This window comes from Ailuropoda melanoleuca, chromosome 7, assembly GCF_002007445.2.
Source record: "Ailuropoda melanoleuca isolate Jingjing chromosome 7, ASM200744v2, whole genome shotgun sequence".
NCBI lineage: Eukaryota > Metazoa > Chordata > Mammalia > Carnivora > Ursidae > Ailuropoda > Ailuropoda melanoleuca.
In genome coordinates, this window is record NC_048224.1 from 4,377,729 (window position 1) to 4,404,551 (window position 26,823).

A 26,823-nucleotide genomic window follows, 5' to 3' on the forward strand; every position below is an offset into this window, starting at 1 on the left:
CATTTTATTAACACTGAAATAGCAAATCAACAGAAATTGAAAAAGACAGTTGGATTCCTTTAATATCCATTTTAAAATAATGCATGACTTGAAACTTTTTTAAGGAGTTGAAACAGCTCATTTTAGATTAGAAAATATTTTTAATTAAAGCACCCTGCACTTCAACAGCAAGTTCCATAATGTAACTGCATTGGTAAGCAAAGATTTCATTAACTTCCGCCAGAAGTCTCAGATTTAGGAATATCGACTGTAATTAGAAAAATTAAAGCTACACTTCAGAATTAATTGAAATTATTAAAGTGTTTACTCTTGCATTATTTACGGCTAGAATGTCAGCAAAAAGCACTCTATACTTTCTCATAAGTAATCCTACAGTGTATATTAAGAACATAACATAACTTCCATTGAATATTGGGTCTTTCCAGGTTGGCCTGCTATAAGCTTTCAATTTATGCTGATTCTCTGCACAATTTCAAAATAATTCTTCTCTGAGAGTGCATGAAAGCTAATGCATTCCTGATGGATGGGTTGTGATGCAAGATATAGGCATTTGCTGTCATCAAATCTACTAGCAGGATTCACCAGAAACCTAGACACTCTTATCAGACAACTGCACTGTGGATAGAGTGACCAGCAAGACACAGATTGAGGTTCAGTTTTCTAAACTTAAAAAATTTTACAAAACCTGAAGAGACATAGATTATAACTATAAAGTATCAATTCTATGTTTTTATTAAGTCATTCTTTGATTTCATCTTAGACATTATATTCAGTTTTAGCATAAATATTATGTGTTTTGAATTTCCTAGCACAAAGTAGATGTGCCTTCAAAAAAAGAACTGACCTAGTGTCATAATTTAAAGTGAATTAAGACTCTGCCTAAGATTTCTGCCTGACATTCACTCACACAGCAAGGAAAGCTGCACTAGCGTGAAAAGAAAATGAAGGTGAAGAAAGAACAACAACATTCTAACAATTCTCTTCCAAATGTTACTTTTTAGGTGATTCTCCACAGAAAATAAACCAAAAGCACACAAAAATCCAGTCACACTCTTTATTGTACAGAAGTATGAACTGTCAATTTAACTGGGTTCTAATTTTCACCTTTACTTCTGAAAAACTAATTATAAGAATTTGTCATGGGACATCATGGGCCTCTTCTTCCTTATTAGTGAAATCAAATGCTTTGCATTAGATTTTTTTCCTGCTAATCCAAACTATGGTATAGATGACAAAACATCTAAACTACCTGTTCTAGATTCAGGAGTAAAGGAGAACAGTGCTGGACATAAAGAGAAAAAGGAAGATAATGTAACTATCACCAATTTTCGATAAGATGAGGAGTGAATGTGTAAGGCAGAGAATATGAATTCCTTCAATATCTATTTTCCTCTTCCTCCTTTCAATAACAGCAACTCCCAAATTTTAGCTAGGTACATGACTACTCAGTTATGTACTACATTTCCCCACTTCCCATGAAGCCAGGTATGACCATGTGACTAAATTCAATGGTATTAGAACAAAAATTTGCTTAAAGCAAAACCGTTTCCCTTAATCTCCTATCTATATATGATATAGATACGACATGCAGATGAAGACAATTCTCTAGGTCATAGCTGAGCAACAAAATGGAAGAAGCCTGGGAGCATGAATGCCCTTATGAAAACCAAACTATCCCATTAGGCTGGCCCACTCACCTTAGGACTATTAAGTGGGAAAAGTAATTCTATTTCATTTCAGATACTTTGCTTTGGGGTCTCATAGTTACAGCAACTTAGTCTGTAATCCAATTTGTATAATGTTGAATGTTGTCTGTTTAAATCATAATTATTTACTTTGTTACTAATTTATTTTTTGCAGTGTAGCATGTGGGTTAACAAGAACTTTAATTTTATTTAACTTTATATCAATTAGGAATTCTGATACATGATGCAACTATAGGGGAAGGAAAGGCCTTAGAATTTGTAGACTGGTTATCTCACAGAAAAAGACAAACAAACAACTGACTACCAGGACAAATATTCCAGCTTTTTTCTAAAGGCTGGTCATGAACATTTATAATTTTCCAAACTATCCCACTGATCGTGTGGCTGTTGAGTTACTTAATCAGAGAACTCAGTTCTAAGATCATACCCAGATTGAAATAATTCAAGGTTACTCTACTTTCAATAAGAAGCTCTTTTCCCTTCAGTTCTGTGATGTTTTTACCAATAACAGAGCACCTTGATTCTTTCCTCTTCTACTTACAAGCTTTTACCCTTCTGAGTCCTCTCAGTCTCCCAACAGATTCCACTTAATAATAATTATTATCTTAAGCCACTAATACAAAGAAGCAGATTTCCCAATATTATGAGTTCTTCAGATCACAGAAACATTTCAATATGGATAAAATCAACATTTTCACAGTTAATCACATTATTTTGGATTTGTGGCCTAAAGAAGGTGTTCATGCAGTATTTTCAAATTAAAAATTAAAAATACAAGATGGACACTGTGACTACATTATTTACTTTACCTGATGATATATCACTTTAAAATCTGTGGTATTTTCCTAAGGCAATCAAAATTTACTAACTTAAAATCAATGATTTTTCAAACCATAATGTAAATGAATTTCCTTTAAAAATAATGTCTATTTGGTAAATCCATAGAAAATCGCTCAGATATTATCTAAATACCCCCACAAAGGGTTTTTTGGCTTCTTTTATAAGAAGTATCAAGGCTACATTAAAAAAAAAAAATACATGCTATTTCCCTTTTTGAACTGCAACATTTTCTTTAAGACAGACTTCATGTTATGTACCATGCATGCCCCAAACCTAGAAAGTACACCCAAATTCTTAAGATTGATGACAGTAACTACACACATGCCTTACTCAACAGACGTTACAGTAGCATCTCCAGCAACAAAGAGCTGGCACTCAGCCAAGCCATGAGCAGCAAAGCCTGTGCTATGGGGGCTGGGCTACAGTGAGAAACCCACATAGTTCCAGGATGGTAAGCCAACAAAGGATGACCACTTTGGTGCTGGCAGGGGAAACACAGCATAAAATTTTGCTAGAGATCATTACTTTGTATGGCAGATACTGGCTGCTGCTGGGAAGCAAAAGAAACTGATCAATTTGTTTTGCAGAAGTAATATAGTAGGTGGTTCATCTTGAGCAAAGCCACAAAGCGAGAGAGGTCCCTCAAAAGTTGGCATTCTATTGTATATGTCATTGGCTGAAAAGGATACTCAAGATTCTCTGAAACAAGATTGAAAATTAATGTCTGAAGGACACATACATATAACATCACAAAATTTGAGCAGCCTTTTCAACAGAGCAAATGCAGTTATAAATCTCCACCATCATCATTTTCATTATAAACCACATAAATTTCTCAAATTTTAACTTCAGGGTATTTATACATTTATTACAGAATATGTGGGGTGGTGGAAAGAAGGCAAGAAATAAAGATAAAAAGATTGTTTGCAGCCTAGGTTATAAAGGTCCCTTTATGTCACACTGAAATTTTTTTTAACATTATACTTCTTTTAATGTTTTTTAACATTATACTTCTTTTAATGTTTTAAGCATGTTTAAGCATGATTAGATTTGCATTTTGAAAAAAACAAAATCCTTTGGTGGCAGGGAAAAGAACAGAAATGAGGTAAAGGTAGGGAAACAAGAAATAGTCATAGGTAAGATTTATTCTACTGAATGCTTGTGTTTTCCTAAAATTTGTATGTTGAAACTTACTGGACGGTAATTGGAGGTAAGAATTTTAGGATGTGATTTGCTTATGGGTTAGAACACTCATGAATGCTATTTGTGCTCTTAGAAAGAAATGACAGAGGGCTTCCTTGCTCCTTCTCCCATGTGATAACACAGCAAAAAGAAGATTGTATGTGAACCAGGAAATGGACTCACACTAGATACAAAATGTGCCAGTATCTTGATCTCAGACTTTCCAGGCTCCAGAACAGCGAGAAATAGATTTCTATTGTTTATAAGCCACTCAGTCTATGGTATTTTCGTTATAGCAGCCCAAATGGATTATGACAATTTGTTAAGACTCTGAAGCAAAGTTATGGCCAGGGTAAAGATTTGATTAAAAAAATAAAATAAATAAAATGTGGACTTCATAGAGCTTAGAGACTGAGAGGTATCATTTTACAATAGGCCTCCCACAGAGCTAAATGTGGACACTGCCATAAATGTGATGAGATAGTTAAGACTTCTAAAAACTTTACTCACTTGAAGTTGCAAATTTTGCTTATTTTAGCCAATTACCAGTACTTATTACATCTGTTTGCCTTTGGAGACCCAATCCAAGATATGTGTCTCTACTCACATCATTAATCCAAATTAAATTGTGTATAATGAGTATATTATATTTCAAGGATAATTGGGACCACCTGTTTAAAAACACTGAACCTAAAGATTATGTCTTCTTTCTTTGTAAATTGCAAAGAAATAAAAAGATATTATTGCCAATGTGTTAAACATTTCCAAGCTTCTTTGTTTCTCATTCTTGACCATTATTCCTCTTACAAGCATTTCAATGACAGGAGGCCAAAACCTAGCTTGTAACAAGCAGTTTAACAATTTAGCAGTTGTGTGAAAGTCTCCAGTGGACAAATTTGTATGATCAAACTGCCCAGGCTGGCACCTTTTCCACTCCTCAATTCTCATTTACAACTGAAAATTCACTGAATTTTCTTGGCAAATAATCAGAACACACAAAGGAAGAAAGACCTTAGGACCCTAGGGGGTTAAAAGATAATCCAATTACCCTATTCACTAAGTGTTTCTGTATCTTTCACACCTGAAAGGAAGAGGTTTGAACCTCTTGAAATATGAGTCATAAAACAACTTTAACTTTCTATTTTTGGTATTATGCATTCCTCTGGTATAGGAAAAAAAGCAATTTTTGTATGTGTTTTGCCATCTTGTGGTATTAAATAAAATTATAACTTGACAAACGTATACCTAAGACATAAGAAGTGTTGATTCAATAGCTGAGAAAGAGCAAAGCTAATGTTTTATTTTGTTTGATTTTTAAAACGTCACACAGCATTTCTGATAATTTTACAGAATATCAAAGATATTTCTCATGTCCTTTCAAAAAATTAGGGCACAAGATTTCCATCAATATGCATTGAGCATTCCTCATATATTAGAAATCCAATAAATGTTTACTGAGGATCACTTTTTTCAAGCTTTCTTTAATTTACTTAATGTAGAGGTAATGGTTTAACTCTTCCATTCTTATAATCTGAACACTAAATTATGACTTATGTTGTAACTCACATTCCTTCCATATACTTTTCAGTTTCAAGCAAGTAGTCATACTAAAATTTGAAAAACATGATCAATATACCACAAAAAATAAACAAATAAAAGTAGTTTACTATTACAATCAAATTAAATTGACAACAAATTTAACCCAATATGATGCAACTGTGTAAATAATACCCAGACTACATGGCAAGGAGGCATAAGGAGTAAGAGTTCACACAAATAATTGTAATTAAGATGACTCTTACAGGATCAATTTTTGGGTCTCCTCTTTTTACTTATTTCCTTAGTGCTTACGATTAATATCCCTTACATTATACTTTGTATCAGTTAATTATGCCAGTCTCATTTCAATATCATGGGAAATGTGCATCAAAATACTCTGAATATTATTTGCTGTCAAGTAAGCCCCTCTTGACCCTGAATATAACTCCACAGTGCACTCAAAGCTCATCTTCCCTGCCTTTGCATTTCTATTCTGCTATGCCTTTTACATAGCACAAAGTGACTCAAACATCTTGGTTGATTTTCAAAGAGTATGTCTCTTGGTCACCAGTCACCAAGTGCAGCGAGGTGTGTAAAACAGCCTATGCAGCATAAAATCATGGCCAAGAAGCTACAGAGGCCTGAGTAGTGAGAACCACTTGGATCAATCTCCTGGGAAGGGCCCTGAGGTTGGAGCGGGACACCAGGGAAAAGCAAAGAGCACATCAGGTTCTCTTTCTACCAGATCAAAAATTTCCAAAGAAGAAAAAGAATACACTCAAAAGCATTTGTGCCATGCTTACCCACTAACTTTGGGAACAGCTACGTGGCAATAGGTTGCCTTGATGTGTTTTGTCCCTGTTTCTTTCCCCTCACAACATAATACTTTTCATGTATATTATTTACTGATGATAACTTGTGTTCGTTTCATTTGAAAAGAATTGTATTATAAAAGCAGAACTGGGGTCCCTCACTTTTTCCACTTTTGATATACAGAACCTACGGAATTCCTTTTGTATACTAATGTACATCTGAGAAAACATATAAATCAATGTGCCAAAATGTCCATATGGCAAAGTGGTTTAAAATGTGGAATCTATAGTCTGAGGGCACTTGATATGCTGCCTTGAGCAAGTTTACGTAGCTTCTATGTACTTTAATTTCCTCATCTGTAAATTAAAGATAATAACTGTACCAACCTCATAGGGCTGATGTGGGAATAAATGAGTTAATGCATGTAAAGCATTTAAAATAATGACTGGAATATAATAAAATCAATAAATGTTAGCTAGTATAGTTACTGCTATCTGAAGGTATTTTCAGAGCTCATGAGAAGTTGCTATGGCACACACACATGCACACACACAAATCCAAAACCCAAGAGAAAAATAAGACCCTGAGGCCATCTCTGATGAGAAAAAAAATTGCTTCCTTCTTTGATTGCCATCATAAGTGATGGACTATTTATGTAATACAGATTGTTTTATCAATGAGAGGGACAAATGAACTGTAAAGGAAATGTGCAATACAAACAACGGCAATATCTATTTAAAAATCTTAACAGCATACACTTTTATACTCTCATGTGCCCAACAGGGTCATCCCTGCATAATTACAATACTGGGTTCCCATTAGGGACAAAGGAAATGGGTGGGAAAGGGAAACTTGGCAGTAGAAACAACTGAGAAGAGACAAGCCTGTTAAGTAAGACAAAAGAAGCCTGCCCAAGGGGAAACCATATGATCTCGTCTGACCTCCTAAATGGATTGATCTCCAGGTTCAGCCTACATAAGATTTTACACCCAATCATTCTAGGATATTGCCTGAAATTCCTTTCTCTAAAAAAAGTGTGCATATGTGTGTGTGCCTGTGTGTATACTGTATATAACATACATACTGTTCTATATATTACAATTAGAATAATTCTAGTAAGTATTCCAGTAATCATCAATGTGTTTTAGCAAATGTGTAATTTATGTTTTTAAGTTCCCACAATGGAAGGGGTACATAGGAAGGTAGGAAGGTTTCAAACCCCTGAAAAACAACAGGAAGGCATGCCTTCCTGAGGGGCAGAGAAACGGGATATTGAGACGCTGAATTCAGTCCTTGAGAGCGCACAATTTTACCGCAAGAAAGCCCTACTGTCTTCAACCACACAGGTATAAATGATGAGGATAAGCCATGTCTTACAGAGCTAACCACATTTGTATCCTAGGAGGAAACAAATGGATAGCACATATGCACAGAATGAACACATCCATTCAGAGGAGAAGCAAGCGGACATCCTTACACACTAAAATTGCAAGCAATGATCCACTGAAGTAAATACCACGAATAAATATTAAGAACTAATTGAGTATATTATATAATATAACGGGAAGTAACAAATGGCAGCTAAAAAATTTTCCTTTTTGTGATGTACACAGCCCAGTGTTAAAATTTAGAAATATAAGAGAGCTTTTGAGAGTGAAACAGTATATTATATTGGCACTGTTTTTCAAATGTTCCTGTTAAGTAGTACGAACAGTGAAACTTTGATAAGGTTTTTAGAGGGAATACAAAGGGAAACTCTTTAAAATTAAGTCAGAAATGTTTCCATTAATTATTCTAGAGAAATCAAGAGGTGAATTTGGGTAATTTTTTAACTCCAAATGTACATAACAATCCAAGTTAAGTTTCTAAAAATTTAAATTACACTTTTGTCTTCTTTTTTGGTTACTTGATCCAACATACATATTATAAGGCCTTTTACAAAAATAACACACAAATCAAAATGTACAGGCAGAATTTTTCTGTCTGTTCTCTTTCCTGAGAAAACCAGTGCACTTCTATGATGCTTTGGTTAGAGCTAGAATAACATGAGCCTTGACTTATCTTGTATTATTATCATATGAATTTGGAAATATAAGACATTGATCCATGTCTTGTGAACTGCTACAGTGGTCTGGAGATTTACTGGGGCTTCCTGTACTTGTAGATGTGAGGATGGTATAGAGATATGCTTACCATGCCTTTTCCTTTTCTAGAACTGTGGGGAGTGGAGCACCTGAAGAATTAGCATTGAAATAATACAGCTTCGAAGATGATGAAGGGTGTCAATTAATTCCAGTGGAATACAGCATAGCCTGCAGCTGCTAAATAAGCAAAAAGGATTCCACCCGGCTTCCATAAAAGATGGCTTTGACTCAGGATGACAGTGAACAAGAGGAGAAAAATGGCAAAAGAAGACACGTACCTGGAAATTTTTCTGTGACTTAAACAGAAAGATTCTTTGGGGAAATTCTATTTTCTCCATAAAATTAAAAAAAAAATCTTGATAATGGGGAAACATTTCATAAGAATATAGGATGGTCACAATTTAGGCAGCTTTAGACTGCTGGCTTATGAGTGTTTTACTCAGCACTCTTTGGTACATGGGATACTGCATAAATATATGGGGACAAATAATATGTTGTATACCACTAAATACAGACTCTGACTTGAAAATGCATGGAAGTTAGGAAACAAGAGAGAATGTAACTTCTGGGAGTAGAATTATGACTACGATACCTGAATTATTGTCCTGCCCTTAATTCCTGCGACAAAATGAAAGGAAGACATAATGCAGATCATGAACTGATAAACTGACCTTCTCAATGGCTCCAGATGATACAAGGTAACAATGGAATAAACTGAAAGTATGGCACAGTTTAGTAAGAGCCAGATTCCTTGTTAATTTGATGGCCATTTATCCCAAAGTGAAAAGTCGTATCTCTGATTTTGAAACCCATTCGTGGGAAAAATAAAAAATGGAAGAATACTGTCCCTGGAGCAAGATTAACAAGTCTCTCTCCATCCTCTCCTCTCTTTATCCTTTATTCTACTTCTAAGTAGAATTTCTGACCTTGATTGTAAAGATTTTAGGTCACTGTACTGGGGAAACATTTTGGGAATAGAAACCTGTATGAGTATTTTTCTGCCTGGGACAAGTGACCTAGACCACTTCATTTAAAAACAAGAAGCATTCTATTGTTCTTATTTTTTTCTGGTTCTGTACTCTAAATTAATCTTTCTTGGAATTGGAAGGGAACTATGTTCTAGACATTTGTCCTAAGCTACCAGGTCCATCTAATCAAAGGAATAAGAGTATATCCTGTGATACAAACCCCACAATGCATCTAATTAGCAGGTAAGTAGTAAAACGGAGTAGGTGTACTCAGACTTGCCCGGCTTTGTTTTCTCATGTACCTGATGATGGGGCCCTCTTTTTAATACAAACTACACTTGAGAATATAACTTTGGATAGTTTTTTTAAAAGCATAATTCACAGCAGTCCCAACAGAATAAATGCATTAATAGACTTGTATAGCTGATTAGTTAAATAATTGCATGCTTAAAAGGAATGTTAACAAATTCACTAATTCTCTGAGTATAATACATTTATTGTTCCCTTACAAAGTAATCAAATATGCAATGAATTATAAGAAGGTATCCAAGTTAAAATAATACATTAAATTTAATTTGAGATTAATGATGGCAGCTTTTAAGTAACTAAACATGTCATAATCAAATATCGATTTTTTTCCTTTCCTTTTTTAGCACCTAATGTAAGTACATATACTAAACCAGGTAAGTAAGGTTTGTAATAATAAATGTGAAAGAACAACAATTATGTTCTCCTCAATTCTATAATCTCAACCTTAAGAATATTTAATTATTATAATGTGATATTTAGAAAATATATGGGCTTATTAAACAAGGCAAGAGCCTGGTAATATGGTATACTGTTGAACTTTCATTTGATTTAAGAATCAGAGAGCAATTTGATATATCATACCCTAACATGTTATTTCTCTTTGACTATTCAATTATTATACATACACTCCCACAATTTTAAGTGCACCATTTCCACTAAGTTCCATCTTGAATACCTGTGCTTAAACACACATGGGCACATGCATGCAACCAAACACAGAAAATGGAAAGCAAATAAGCTAATTAATCAGCTATACCTTGCATTCATAAGTAAATAAATTTTAAATACTGAATGATTTCCCATTGTCCAATGATTTAAAATATAAAACATTTTATGGAGTTAGAAGTCCACTTGCTACCACCCAAATATTTATATCAGAAAAGGGAAAGATTGGACACACTGATTTTCTTGGAGGAGAAAAGACTTTTCAATTTCATCAATTATATAACATGAATTCTATCTAGGAATACAATCTTGGTTTTCTATAAGAAAAGCAAGCACTCAAAATTAACATTATATATATATTCTTTTTCTGTGTTCATTTTCCATGATTAGAAGTTTTTGCATTATAAAATCTTTTTAGATAAATGTATCGTACATCATCAATTGGAATTATTTTATTGATAATTTACTAACAGGTATATAAATTATTGCTTATGTATTTACTTGTCAATGTATCATCTTAGATATTACTGCTCTGTGATGTAAAACCTCTCTGTGAACTTGGGGAGTATATGTCACCTTTATAGTTTTTAATCTCTGAAGTCTTTAGTTTCCTCTTTAAAATACAGGGGCTGAAATAAATTTTTATTTGCTTACTTCTAGCTGTGATAGTCTATAACATGTATCTCAGGGAAATAAAAAGTTTACTTAAATTGTGCATATTTATCTAAACATGATATTATAAAATAGAATATATAATAAACTAACAGGAGAAGAAAAGAAAGTCAAAAGACACTAAGAAATTTCTTTTATTTTTATCTTCTCATACCCTGTTAGTATTAAATTGATCAACAAATCCAAAAACACTTATATAATATTTTTCACTAGCTAGAGGAAAGGGTGGTTTAGAGGAATTTTAATCCACTCCTTTCCTTCCATACTCTCCATCCTCCTCTTCCACATAAACATTTAACCCACGTAGCAACAGGGTCCAGTCACCTCCAATATGGCTCGGGGACAATATCCTTAGCCCTTCTCCAAACAAGATGGCTGCCACAACTCCTCTTTGGGTTCTCAAAGTACCGCGGTATAATCTAACAATTTGCCAAATGCTACTATTAATTGTATTACTAGTTATATTATCTTGTTCCATGAGATTTTGAAATTTAAATGGTCTCAAGTTGTAAGTCAGTTTCTCTACTGGACAGAGGAGAAAACCCGGAGAGTTCAAGTTACCTCCCTGGAGTCATACGGCCAATTACAAAGATGAAAGAAAAACTCAAAACCTTTGATTCTACAATTATATAAGTGTTCACCTAATGAGCAATGTTCATTTTTGATTCTTCATTCATTTTCTTTCATTCAACACATTTTTAAAGAGTTTGAAAAAACATAACCATTATTGCAAGTACAGTTAACTTCCACATTGATTCTACCAGTGGAAATTCATTTATTCTTTATGGATGCCAAATTGCTTTTCAACAGCCTGATTAAAACCCGGTGAACTGACACTAGTCATAAAAAATTTGCACTTAAATATACAAGGAGATAAATTGAAATGGCACTCAACTGGATATAAAATCCTACTCATCCAATTTTCACTATAACTCTTAAATTAGTATTATCAAATATATACTATCAATATAATTTGCATTGTTAAAATTTATTAAATTCAGTATAAGTGTAAGTCCAAAATAATACTACTGAAATTAAGTTATTTTCTCCAAACAACAGAGGAATCTTGAAATAAAGTTATTTGTTGTATTAAATGTGATACCAAAAGGGTATGAGAAGATCTATATTGATATACTCAATTAGGCAATTTTGAAAATCACATTTTTTAGAAATTTCTAAAAACAGAAGACATTGAGTAGGTAAGTTTAAAATGTGTAGTATGCATTTCAGGTCACCTGTTCTCAAATCACCACATAAAATCCATCCATTTCCCACCTTCACCTATAATCCAGTCTTAGAAATGCAAAGATATTGAAAGTTAATCAGTGATCCACCTCTAACTGCAAAACAATTTACCCAGTGTTACCACAATTGTCATGTGCCCTATTAACCATTCCCAAATTTTTAACAGAGTAGCTAATTGTTTTATACAACTAACAATATATTAACTTTTCTCTTACACTTTATATTACTAAAGAAACACGTCGTTTGCTCTTGCAGTTTGCATCCGCACACAAGTAGTAATACACAGGAGAGACAGAATGTCATTCCATTGAGGGAAACACAAAATTTTTAATAGTTCAGTCTTTTAGTATTACATTTAATTAACAACACTTTACTTTCTAAATCAATTGTTTTAAGTAAATAGCAATCATATATATCCAAAGGGTTCTATGAAATATAAGATCATGTGTTCCACGAAATCACCTTTAAGTTACTACAGTTACAGGACTAGACCTGTAAATTCTGTGTTAGTATTAAAGGAAAAGTATGTTTGCCTTCACCAACTGCAACTGTAAGCAAATGCAGGTATATAGCACTTTATTAGTAAGAACTCCTTTAGTAAGCACACGTTGCAAGAATTAATCATTCATTCCCTGCAGACTGCTTATGTATTTCATAGGGCCATTATCTGATCTGAATAACAAGAACAATTGCATAATAAAACACATTACTGCTGACACTAGCAACTTTCTTTTCTCAACTTTAAAGTTGCAACCACCTCTGTATTGCATAGAAAACTGATGGAAAAAAAAAGAAAGAAAGAAAGAAGAAAACAAGAAAACAAAACACAACAAAAATCCAACAATTTAATCTCCCCATCCAGTTTTGAGTTTTTTGAAAGTGATCAAATATATGTGCAAGCTTGACTAGAAATGGTTTTAATTCAGGCTGTCTTCCTTAGCACTATAACATAATTAGAACACAAGCAGAATGTGTATCACGTTAATTTTCCTGTTAATTGTAAATCTTTGCTTTCAGCAATTTGAACAGGATCAACAATTCTGTCATGTCTTTTCTACTGTGGAAAATGTGTCTTATAATAATATATATAATAACATGTTTGAACAACTCCTAAAATTGGCTACTTCAATACACCCTTACCTTTTATTTTTCAAAAAAATGTTTTTCACACATCAGATATCCTTTCAGATATTTGAGGTCACAAGTATGTAGAGGTCATATGCTTTACAAATCTGATCAAGCAAGGGTTTAAGTTACTTAAATTCATTTTAAAACAATAGCAGAGATGGCAGCTGAGAATAACAATACCTCTAAGAAAACCCATTTGGATAGAAAATAAAGTAATACACAAGAAACAATGGCATATCTTTCCCAAATGATTTCCATATATTATAACTTCAAGCCAACAAATTCATCAACTGTCCTACCGTATTTCATTACCCTAAAAACTTATGTCCCAAGATATTCAGAGCTTTTGACATTGAAGAAGCATAGAAACTCTAAAAGATCTTTCCTTTTTTAAAACCATTGTCCATTAGTTTACTCTTAAAATTTTAAAAATCAATGCCAAATGAATATTTCCACTTGTATATACTCCTTTGAGTAAATTTAAAGATAACTTTTTTTTTTACTTTATCATTATCATCAATTAAATATGAGAGGGCACTTAGGTATTATTTGATGGTAAGGTGTTCTGTTGAAAAAAAAAATATCTGCGAGATAAGTGGCTTTAATTTTCAATCTGGTTAATAACTTAAAGACATTTGCTTGTAAAAGTGTGCTGTACACTGAGACAGAAAATTGAAAGTTAAAGATAAAACAAACTTTTTAAATTACTATTCTACAGTAGTCAGCATGAATGCTATTATGTCAGAGAACTTTGACTTTGTTAAAAATCAGCTTTGTTGTATCTAAATTGCAATTCCTACGGTATCTACTGTATATGTAACAATGCAAGAAGAATTAGATTCCGAGTCCATTTGGCAGTAATAAAGAAAAAAATGCTGAAATGTTATTGATTCTCTCCCTCTTGTGCAAAACAAACTGACTCAACTATATTTTTACTGACATAACACAAAGGTTTTATTTAGATATTACAATATATTGGCAAATGTTAAACTGTATATCTTTTATTCTTTTTAAATATATCATTAACCCTTTCACAGAAGAGGAACAGTGTCCTACTTGTTTTTACAGAAATGCTGCAGCTACTGACATGGTGATGTTAGCCCCAAGAGGAATACTGCCTTCAAAAGTTTTTGATGCAGAGATATTCAGCCCTAGGAGACACCTTAACCTGTCACTGGCTGCTGAGCCCCTGTCACAGTTTATAACCTGCTGTGTCAAAGTCACAGCCTCAGCTCCTACCCTCTCGAAAGCATTTTTCACATTCCCTCTCCAAATTAAATTCCTCCAGATTATCCAAACCAGCCTAGTTCCAGGATTTTCTTCCACATCTCATGAACCTACAAGCATTAGAAACCTCAACAGGATTTTCTCCCAGTCTTTCAAACCATCTTTATTAACTTTCCCTTGACCCAATTTTTTGGCAAGCTGTCTTCAGGACTAAAGATAAAGCAAGCAACCAAGTGAAGTCAGAGAACGATGGGAGTTGGTGTGGATTAAGGTTGAGGTGGAAGGTAGCAGGAGAAGTGAACCAGGTTAGAATTCTCAAGCTTTTTCTAGATAACCATCCTCAAATCTTAGAACCAACCAACGTTTCACAAGCCAGGCTTCCAACAGCTCTTGAACAATAAACGTTTAAAAATCAGATCCCCAGTAAGGTTCCCCACACTGAAGTCTTTTCAGTGCTCTTCAAAAAAAAAAAAAAAAAAAAAAAAAAGAAAGGAAAAGAAAGAAAGAAAGAAAGAAAAAAAGCAAACCACTTCTCAATTAAGAACTACTTAAGTTATATAAAGTCAACTTCGTCCCCGGTGAAACGAACTGTGTCTATACCATTTGAAAGGAGAGCATTCAGCATATGCCTCAGTTTAGAGAAAAGAAATACAAAAGCACAGTTTACTTACCAAAGCAGCCGCTCCAGTCCTCCTTGGAAACCCTGAGGAGTCTTCTCTTTTCTCTCCTGTCAACTGAAGAATTGTCTTTCTATTCCACACAGGCCCGGAATAAACTGCAAGAAAGGACAGCACATGCACAGCTTTGGCTTGGGGAGCGTGCTTCGGGTGCTGCTTGTTTCCAAAGTGGGATCTTCTTTTCCGGAGGGAGGGGGCAACGACCGAAGAAAATAAGGGCGCTCCGAAAGCTTGCTGGGTCCTGCAAATTATTCTGAAGGCAAAGTACCTGCACTCTCCCCGCCGAGGCTGCCTGTCATCCGCGCGCGAGGGGAGGAGGCCGAGAGGAGGACACACAAGCCAACTCTTAACCAAAATAAAGAGACATATAGATAAGAACACAGTAATAGTAGGGGACCTCAACACCCCACTATCAGAAATAGACAGAACACCCTGGCAAAAACTAAGCAAAGAATCAAAGGCTTTGAATGCCATACTCGACGAGTTGGACCTCATAGATATATATAGAACACTACACCCCAGAACCAAAGAATACTCATTCTATTCAAATGCCCATGGAACATTCTCAAGAATAGATCATNCCTGTGCGGGCGCGCGAGCCAGGGCGGGAGGAGGGGAAAATGGGAGGCGACCCTGAGCTGCCCGGGCGCGACCGAGCTGACCCCGCGACCCGGAGGCGGTGGCATGACCCCCGTGCTCCGGGAGAAAGCGGTCCACGCGGGGAGAGGAAGCTATTCCACTAAAGCCACAGAGGACTTGTCCAGGTGTAGATCCCGGTTGCGGTTCTTCAGGTGTTTGCGTGCTTTTGGTTATTTCGGTTTTTGTTTGGTTGTTGTTTTCAGAGGCAACCGTTAGGGACGGCGATGTTAAAAATGCTGGGGGCAGAGTTTTAATTTGCAATACAGTCGTGGCTTATGAAGGGTCCACTTTAATGAGGAGTAGGAAAGAGGAGCATAGGCTGCGTGGGGCAGCGTGGTCTGTATCTGGGATACTGGATGTCGTTTTCAGTTGGGGTGCTTGGTAGCATGGCTGGGCTTGAGGAGAGATAGGGCTCTGTCAAGGCGGTAGTTGAGAAGCGAAAAACCCGTGAAAGTTGTTAGAAACCAGCCTCGCTTCTGAGACGAGGACATGGGCTGCGTGGGGATGGGGTGGGGGAGGGAGGTATTTCTCTACTACCTGCTTAGGAGAATGACCAATGCTCCTGAGGTGGTGTATCACAGACTCTGCAAACAAGGAAGGAGCAACTTCAATCCCCTGAGCAAAGCTAGAGAAGATGATTGGAGCTAGGGAAGAGCAGGATGGAAGAAATGTAACAGAAAGCTTCTATCATTTTACCGTCATTTGTGTCTGATCAAAGGATACCGCTGTGGCAACGGATGCTATCTCTCTTGCTAAAGAAAGAGCAATGTCACATGTCACCACTTAAGTCTTAAAAAAAAAAAAACACGCCAAAATAATTATCCTGTTTATAATAATGCAACAGAAAGCCTTCCAGGTACCCTCTGGTCAAAGGTGCCCTAAGCACTGTGGAAGAAAATGAAAAGCAGTGAGCCATCTACTTTCCTTATATGTCCGTGATCTAATAGTAGAAATGTCACTTTCTCCCAAAGAGAAATAAAGCTTAATCAATACATGTGACATTTCCCCAGGGTCCTTTCACGTCTTTTCTTTTCATGCCTGCTTCATTGCCTGCCATGACCCTTTAGCTCTTCAGGAGTGACCCTTCTTCTGAACCAATCTCCTGCCCCGCTACCTGCCCCAGCCCCTTAAACCCACTGAGCTCACCCATCCAAGAAGGTTCACAGTCATTATCACTTAAAGCTGTTCTTGGAAATAATAGGATATAAACCAGAAAGAATTCTTCCGTGTGTGCAAGTGTGTGTGCATGTGTTTTTCTATCTTTATAATTATGCAAAGCACCTGCCCCCTTATGGTGTTGTCTGTGCAAGATGATGACTAACTCATTCTCTCTCCTAGTGTCTCCTTCTCTCCCTCCTTCCCTCCCTCCCTCCCTCCTTCCCCTTCTGCACAAATACACACCACTCCCTCCTGTCTCAGTTCCTTCCTGTCAGTGTTCAATAATGGTTTTACATGAACTTTCTGTTTGAAAGCCTCTGACTACCAAGAGCGAGTTGGAGCGGGTTTGTAGGAGGGATGCCAGAACTCAACGCTGCTGCTATGTTTCCTGTCATCACTCACTCATTACATACACTACTGTACTTAATGCCAAGTGGCACCAGAAACGATTTCCTCTTTTGCTATTCGTAATAATATACCCCCCTGGAAACACATATAATTAATAATAAAAGAAATAATGCATCTTGATACCATGGGAAGAGCAGATGGATGCTGATGTGGTGGTATTAGTCACCTTTTCTGTTGTTTGTTGCTGCAAAGGCAATGTGACCACTTCTCCCTTTCTGCTGCTTCTCGTGGGTTAAGCAAAGCATTTGGCCCTTTTACTGTGTTCTCTTTTCCATCTTTCCCTTGACAATAGTTTGTGTATTTTAAATAAAGATTTCATTCTGCCAACCCGCAGGAAGCTTTTAACAAGATGCAGCTGAGCATGTCGATATCTTATATCTTTTTACTGCTGTATGGGGGTGTTCAGCAACTTGAAACTCATCTCAACTTGAGCTCAAAGCTGGCATCTCACAGACAGTGCTCCCTGGGGCTGATTTACTCTTGATTCTATACAACTATGCTTTGGTGCCCTCTAGAAGAACACAGTGTAATTTAAACAATGGAAGGTTTATATTCAACCCCCTTCCTCCTGTATCACTCCCTACTTAATAACACCACAAGTGTTAATTGTGAGTAGCTTTTTATACAGATTTTATTAGTGATTCATTAGAGTTGGACTGACATATCTTTTCTGAGGATGACTACACCAAGCTGCAACAGTTAAAAATATTTCCTTATCTACCTATCTATCCAGCTCCTATAATATTATGTTTTATTTTTCCTTCTTAAATGAAAAGGCAGCACTACATGTTTAAATTGGTCATTGTCAGTGAACCATGTGTTTAAAACAACCATGACAAATGTGAAATAGAAATTAAAAAAGGAAAGTGGGATAGGGCAAGGAAGCATGGTCTTGAATATCAGCCATTTTAGATTAGTCTCTTTTGAGGTTCTCTTTATTTTACCACCTTACTTCATTCACCAAAACTTTAGTTAGCCTTGGTATACTTAAGCTTAGAATTGATTTTAACAATCTCTATAATTTACATTTGTTTTTTGGGTTTTTGAGGGAATCAAGTACTTTCTGTCTTGTCTCAGTTGTTGAATTAGGTCAACAGTGCCTCAATAGCAACTCCACCGCAATAACTTCCTGTTCTGATATGTCCTTTAAACATATTGATAGCATCGTCGGAAAACATCCTAATTATCCAGTACTCCATAATGTGGATTGAAAATAAGGAAGAAAACAACTAGAAACAGGGCAATAAGGGAGCTAGGAGAAGCAAGTAACCTGTTATAAGGGAGACAACGATCAAAAGAGGTATCCCATGAGTTTGGTGACTTTGATTTGTCAGTAGTTATCTCTCTCATTTTGCTACCTGTGAGGGTTTTGTTTTGTTTTGTTTTCTTCATCTCTCAGTCACCAAAAATGGTGTGCACTTAATTTGTTCTCCCTTTTCTCCATCTTTCTTTCTAAAGTTATGCTGATTGGCAGAAAATGCAAGTAGAAACAATTTTATACCGATAATAGAGTGGGAAATCATGCACTTAATGAGTCTAACTGCTCGTACTTATTTCATATGAAACAAGGAAACTCCTTGACTCCTCAGCTTTTATTTTGGTCAAGAGGGCAGAATTCTAATTGACTAAATGAGTCTAATTTACCCAATTTTTTATGGATGCTTTGCTACCAGGAAAGCTGCTTAGGAACCTTACAGGATAATGAAAAATATGACTTGATTATACCCAATTTAGGGAGTCTTAATGAGTGGAGTTATATTTTGATAATTGTGGATTCAAGGTTTCAGGGTTATTCCACTGAAATCATCATGTGGCTAATGCTAAGCACAAAATCTCAATGCTTTGGAAATATGGATTTTGATATAATATCATGATATACTTATTTTTTCATTTATTGTACTAATCATTTGCTATACCTTACCCCCCCCCAAGCCCCAAATCCATCATTTGGCCTTCGTTGTGCCCCAGGAGTTAGCCTCTAGGAATTGGACCTACCCGGTTTCCCTTGTCCTTTGTCCTCTGTTGGGTTACAGTCAGTGAGAGGCACTGGCAGGGGGCAATAGGAGAGAGAATTCTTACCCTAAATTGCTCTGTAACTTAGCTCTGAGGTCTTTTCTGGGAGTGCCTGCATTGCTCCAGGAATACGCCCTTCCATAGTTCCAGCTCGTATTTGCCACATCTTATCTCTTGTCCCGTCAGTTTTCCACTGTGGCTATAGGATAGATGCTCAGAAATATCTCTTGTCACTTCCCTTAACCCAGTCACTCCTCCAGAAAGTATCCCTTCTCTAAATTCTCTCCAAAATCATTCCTGATTGTGCCTTCTGTTTCCTCCAGGTGTCCTGATTAATACGTTTTTGTTAAAGTATTAAAAGATAACAAGAAATATTCTATTCAGTTGTTTCAAAGCTTCACGTACTGTCCAATGTGTGTGGAAGTGCCAAAACATTACCATTTCTCAAACTGAAATAACTTTAACATACTGTAAGAAAGTATTTGATGGTATAGTTGATCTGTATGGCCACATAATAACAATGTATTAATACTTTCCACACAGATATCATTTCTCTATGTATTGAATGAGCCCAATTCATCAAACTGCTAAAACTATCTCGGTTTTTCTTAAACATATATGTCAATGTTCTATAGTATCTAATTGCAAAAAATAATACATAATACTAATACATAAACATGTATCCTATTATTCTATAAAGCACATAATAATTTGAAAGTACTATGATTTTCATCAATTTTTTAAAAGATTTTATTTATTTATTTGTCAAAGAAAGAGTGCACAAGCAGGGGAAGCAGCAGGCAGAGGGAGAAGCAGGAGTTGAGCAAGGAGCCAAATGTGGCTCCTGGGATCATGACCTGAGCTGAGGGCAGGTACTTAACTGACTAAGCCACCCAGTTGTCCCAATTTTCATCAATTTTAAAAACTAAATTAGTAAGGAAGACTGTATGGATCCATTCTTTCAATTATTAAAAGAAAAAGCCAATAATGATGATGTAAAAAAGTGGCTTAAGTTATCAGTGAAAACCCAAACAACTGGCCCATGCCTATACTTTGGAAAGAGAAGAGTTGAACATGAATACAAAGAATGAAGTCCACCAATTTCTTTTAAGCAAGCATTTAAAAGATTTAAATTAAATTAAGCATTTAAATTAACATCAGAATACATTCTTTAATGAAAGTAAAGTATAATTTGAGAGAGAATATGTAATTATTCTTATGAATTTTTGGTCTATTTCTGACCTAAAAGAATAGTAAAAAAGGCATCTAATGAAAGATTTTACCTACACATCTCTACACAATTAAGGGGTTGTAAATTTTGCTTCTCCTGAATCCTGAGTAATTTTGTATTTTCTTTTATAAATTGAGTGTAAGAGTGGTCACAACCATACCTGTGCACATGCATATGTACATACTATTTTATTGGTTTTTTAAGTGCATTAACAATATACTGTGGAAATATTAGATATAGGAAACCTGAGATACAGAAAACAGGTTGGTTAGCTGACCCAGAACCACAAAGCAGTTAAATATTGGAGCTGAGACTTGTACCCAGGCAGTCTGGCTCCTGAGCTGCTATGTTCAACCAGTATTCTATGTCATAAGAAACTTTTTTCAACTGCATATGCCTTTCTTTCTCAGGCTTAAGGCCTTCTGAGACAATTAGCCAAAATTAAGAAATTTCTATTCAGTGACTAGAAAATACAGGTTGGGGATGGTGCAAAAAGAAAGTTGTCCTATCTTCTCTGAGAACTAATTTTCAATTTTTAAAGTGAGTTTTTTAACTTTATATTTCTATTTGAATCACTTTGCATTTTACATATTTTCATATGAAAAATAATTTTTATGTGTTTCATGTATCTAATGATACCATAGAATAATCATATTATAATAATAAAATTTCTGATTTTTTCTAGATATATTATGTGCAATTTGCCCTATTATCACAGTTGGCCACATTTGCTACTTTTCCCTTTTGTACATTTGTTTTTATCTATTCATGTTTATTTATTTCCCACCCTTATGTACAACCAGGAGGACAAAGTAATATATAGCTTCGAAGGTAATTCTATATATCACCTCTCTTTTATAATATGGGGTCAACTTTCTGGAACCTTTTTAAGATTTCTCCCTGTTTTAGTGAAGGACAATATGTTTTCCAGGTACTCATTCCTGAACTTTTGTTCATGTGTAATGATATTGTGGCAAGAAAAAATTATACTAGCATTTATTTTTATCACAGATTTTATGTATATTTTCAACATTTAAAATTGTAGATTTTTAAAATAGAAGCAAAAGGAAGAAATGTGATAACCATATCATATGGAACTCTGCTTTCTGGCATTCTATATTTTATGGGTGATAAGCAAATTAGAAACTTATCTCCTTTTTATGGAAGGGTATCTAAAGTAAATCAAAACAAGTCCATATAGGTTTTAGAATTAATTTTTCCCTGTAATTATCAATATCATAACACAGGATGAATTGGCCTGGTACGTCACCTTCTTCTCCACTTTACTATCCTAAACCCAGTATGTGTGAAATGTTCATTTTTATACTAATGAGTGATAGAAGTTCTGTTAATTTCAGGGAACTTTCCCTCTCGTAATTTAAAGAATAATTTTAATGTAAAAACATTTATCTATACACATATGTGTGTATGTGTATATTATTTAAATTTAGCTTTTTGTTATTTAAATTGGAAAGTGTGTGTTTGATTTCATAAGCCCTCATGTCATTACACTTTATAAAAAAAAAGTATTTTCACATTAAATTTTTAAGCAAATTTTAAATGAGGTATTGAACAATTACAGCTATACTCAAAAGGGAAGAATCAAAGATTTTCAGGGAGTCTTCTAGAAAGGGTGATGAAATGATGTGCCTAGTGAGCAGTCACCTTTACAAGTTCGCTCCACTATTCCTACTACTAATCGAAATTCTTATCAGTTTCATCTAAGCTATAAAAACACGAACATAATAGGGATATAGATCATGAGTATGAATGTGATGGGGAAAGGATTTATTAAACCTAGCATGCTTCCCACCAAAATCTCTTCCTGCCACCAGGCCTCTCTCAGACACACATACACACCGGCCCGCGTGCGTCTCTGCTCAGAGCACAGGAGGTTATGGTTCCCTTGCTCAACTGTTTTCATCAGGCCCTCTAAGGCTTTTGCTGCCCTCATTCTCAGATTCTTGTTATGCACAAACCAGAGAAGTGGAAAAAATCTGGGAACGAAAAGACTCAGACCAGGGATTTGGGGAAACATTGAGTGGAAAGATAAGATTTAAGGCAGTTATAAACTAAGAATCTACCAAGCAATCACAAAATGTGGAAAAGTTGGAAAGAAGAGAAAAACACTATGTTCTGTGTAAGTGTCACTGAGGGATATGAATCAGGACCTCCGAATAATACTTTGAAGGGCTTAGTTTTAAAGACTGGATTGAATTTTTATTATTTTAGACATCTTATTTCTTCTGACAGTTAAAAGCTCTTACACCACACCATAAGGAGACTGGAATTTTTTTGTGGTTTAACACACATATATACACACAAAAAATTGTAGTCTTCACCCAAATATAGGTTACATAGTTTATAAATTGATTTTAAAATCTTAAGTTATTTTTTTAAAGGTTTATTTATTTATTAGACAGAGACAGCAGGGGGAGTGGGAGAGGAAGAAGCAGGCTCCCAGTGGAGAAGCCTGACGTGGGGCTCGATCCTGGAACGCCGAGATCACGCCCTGAGCTGAAGGCAGACGCTTAACGACTGAGCCACCCAGGCGCCCCATAATCTTAAGTTATTTTTAAAAGGTACCAGCATGAATTTAATATGGGTAGGATAAATGTATTTTTTCTATATTAAGTGTACTTTTTCCCTAAACATTTCTCAACAAAGATGCATGACTTAAATTGAAATTTTAATTAGATATTATTCACATCTTTAGTGACCACTATAATATATGTTCTCAAAGACAACGTTTATACATTATGAATATTAATAAATGATTATCCAATAAGTAATAAAATGTTCTGTTTAACATTGATTTCTTTAGCAAAACATCTATAAACACTTTTCTCACTTTGATTCTTAAGTAGAAATGTAAAAATTGTTATTGAAAACCACATTATTTTGAGTAGTCAAATTAATGCTTCTTAGATAATTTTATTTCCAAAGTCTCTCACCTCAATCTCCACTTAATAAGTCCTATATAACCACGATGCACAAAAATCTAAGACATACTTATCCAGACAAAAGAGATATCAGCCACACTCTCTATGTATTCTTCAGCCTGCAGTTCCATCATCCTTAAAGTATGTGGCAGCTAGATAGGACCAAAAGCAAAATAGACCCACCATATATAGTTCGTTTGAACACAACCTATATGTTTTCTGCCCATAGTAGAAAGGAGGGTACTGAAGTTCAATGGATTTAGCCAAACATACTTGGAGAACCTAATGTATGCAAAGTAAATAGTGTACATGTGTGTCTGGGGGTGGCTAAATGATTATTGCTGATAAACTAATTTATAATTCAGGAGTCTGGGGACACAGGATTAGATTTAAAAAGATTTCACATGCAAAATTTAATCCATTATCAAGCAACCTTGCAACCAACATTGAAATGCAGAATATTCAAAGAAAGCTACATTCCAGCAAAATGCCTAAATCCTCAGCTTGCCAAAACTCTGAACTGAAATTATTGATGCAATACAAAATTAAGGAAAATTCTTCAAAATCTCTGGACACTTGGTAAGATTGCTCTCAAAGACCAAACATTAAAAAAAATTCATAGGTTATAAACAGTGTTGATGGAATTACAAACAAAGAAGGTGATTTTAACTAATTAGCTAATTCCAACATTGATCCTTTAAAATATAGCATAGTTTCAAAGAAAATAAGTGGGGAATATTCTAGAAGAAACTTACTAAAATCCTGAGATTTCTGTGGGTAAGGATGAGCTATAAGGCAGTATAGGAAATGGAAAATGGCATGCGGTGGTAAGGACTACAGAGAAGCAGCACTGTTAGATGTTAAAACAAGGGAAAAGGTTTCCTCCTGTTTGCAGTAGGTGGCAATGAAGATTAGTATGAAAAAAAAGCAAAGAAAATTTGTGGGCCCAAACATCAAAGTGTTTTTTTAAAGATGAGTGTAAATAAGATTTTGCAAAATAATGAGAGAAATGCAGAGGAAGTTATTGCTTGAAATGTATTTTTTTAAATAAACAGAAAATAGAAACAAATTTTAGAAACCCCTACAATATGCTTTGTAAAATTAAGAAGATATGGAAACCACAATAAAAACAGAAAAGTGAAAGAGGATAATAAACTAGAGTATAAAATTAAAAAGTTAGGTTTCTGATGAGGGTGGAGACACAGAGAAATAGATAAAAACAATTGTATAAAGCTACTCAAAACAATGGTAAAATGCTACCCAAAAAGTCAATAACAACATCAGAATGAGAAAGCAAAATGCAACAGAAATAGCAGAATTCATACTGCGGAAAATTGCAGTTGAACACTAAGGTTTCTATGTAGTGGCATTTTTTTCTTAAAAAAAATTAAAGGCAAACATATTTCCTTTATAATGTTAATTAAAATGGGAAAGATAGGTGTGTGTGTATACATTTACATATATAGATACTCCATATATATCCTATATACCAGGTATGTATCTATCCTTTTATTCTAATGTTGTATTTACATGTGCAAAGGAAAGGCAACATGCACTGTAATACCTAGAACTCTTTTAAACTTTATGTCTGTATTTTCTAAAATAAAATGATTTATTTTCATTACACGAAATATGTTTGAAATATATATAATTCTAAAATTTCTTTGAAATATATTCTGAAAGTACATAAGTGCTTTTTCTTTTTTAAATGTTCCCGTGGCTTCCAGTAGAATCTATACAGAATTTACAAAAGAAACTAAATCAAAGTAATTACTACATGGAAATTTTTACAGTACTCTAACTGGAATTTTATAATACCTTTCCTATTTTTCATCATACCTTATTTCCTGCTGTATATATTAAAGAGTAAAAGATGGTTAAACCAATGTTTCACCTCATTTGAAAAGCTTTGCAAATTAAATTTTGAAGTAAGTCTTTGCATATTTTCTAAATATCTCTAGATCTTCCTGCTGTAATTAAATTTGTAAAGATTCGCTTTGCACATTATGTCTCTATTGACAAAAATTGTTTCCATTCGTAAATGGAACAAAATGATAACTGAATAGTGCCAGAGATAAAATAGTTCAAGGAAGTTCAAATATGTGGTCTTTGAAAGTTTTGCACAGGCATACTGTTTTTCTCAGTTCAGTTAAGTGATTCAGAATTGTGCTCCAGGAATAACCTTCAAAAAATTAAAAGGTACATTTGTATCAAATTGAGTGGCCCACTGAAATCAAACTGAAAAGATTTTAAAGTAAAGAAATAGCTTATAATGTGAGTGCTTAAATGGTTGAACATTTTAAATTGTATTTGTTTTTCTTTTAACATTTAAATATTCAGTACTCTTTTTTTTTTTTTTAAGATTTTATTTATTTATTTGACAGAGGTAGAGACAGCCAGCGAGAGAGGGAACACGCAGGGGGAGTGGGAGCGGAAGAAGCAGGCTCACAGAGGAGGAGCCTGATGTGGGGCTCGATCCCATAACGCTGGGATCACTCCTTGAGCCAAAGGCAGACGTTTAACCACTGTGCCGCCCAGGCGCCCCAACATTTAAATATTCAGTACTCTTAAATCTCATATAGAAGTACATATCTGCACCCTTTTGATCTTGCATTATGGACATTTCATTATGAAAAACCATGGTTTAACTATATGAATCGCTTTACACTTCTTTTTTTTTTTTTTTTTTTTTTTTTTTTTTTTTTNTTTTTTTAAAGATTTTATTTATTTATTCAACAGAGATAGAGACAGCCAGCGAGACAGGGAACACAAGCAGGGGGAGCGGGAGAGGAAGAAGCAGGCTCATAGCAGAAGAGCCTGATGTGGGGCTCGAACCCACAACGCCGGGATCACGCCCTGAGCCGAAGGCAGACGCTTAACCGCTGTGCCACCCAGGCGCCCCCGCTTTACACTTCTTAACGAAAATCCATTATTGTTATGTTTTTAAGATTCTATTTATTTATTTGACAGAGAGAGAGAGACAGCGAGAGAGGGAACACAAGCAGGGGGAGTGGGAGAGGAAGAAGCAGGCTCCTAGTGGAAGAGCCCGGATGTGGGGGCTCGATCCCAGGATTCTGGGATCACACCCTGAGCCAAAGGCAGACGCTTAACGACTGAGCCACCCAGGTGCCCCCAAAAATCCATTATTTTTAAGTGCAAAATGAGAATCATACAGCCCATAGCAAAATACTGAATGCATAAGGGTTAAATTATTTCCTTATATCGACCTGTTGACTATATATAGTCAGTAGCATTCAGAAACAAAAATAGGTTTCTTTCAGACATTCCCTAAATTAAACCAGGGTCATTGAAAATA

The 26,823-nt window shown here is 35.1% G+C and overlaps 1 protein-coding gene across 30 annotated transcripts in view; it reads right to left on the bottom strand.

Moving 5' to 3' along the window:
* PTPRD (protein tyrosine phosphatase receptor type D) overlaps nucleotides 1-15,405 on the bottom strand; it is a 2,142,161-nt gene extending 2,126,756 nt beyond the window's left edge. For 13 of the 30 annotated variants that reach the window (XM_034663855.1, XM_034663876.1, XM_034663861.1 and 10 more), the window contains exon 1: nucleotides 15,111-15,405. The gene's annotated coding sequence lies outside the window, so the exon portion shown is untranslated. The remainder of the gene's footprint in view (nucleotides 1-15,110) is intronic. The other 17 variants (XM_034663879.1, XM_034663878.1, XM_034663874.1 and 14 more) reach the window with 3 other exon arrangements.
* Nucleotides 15,406-26,823: the final 11,418 nt, after the last annotated feature.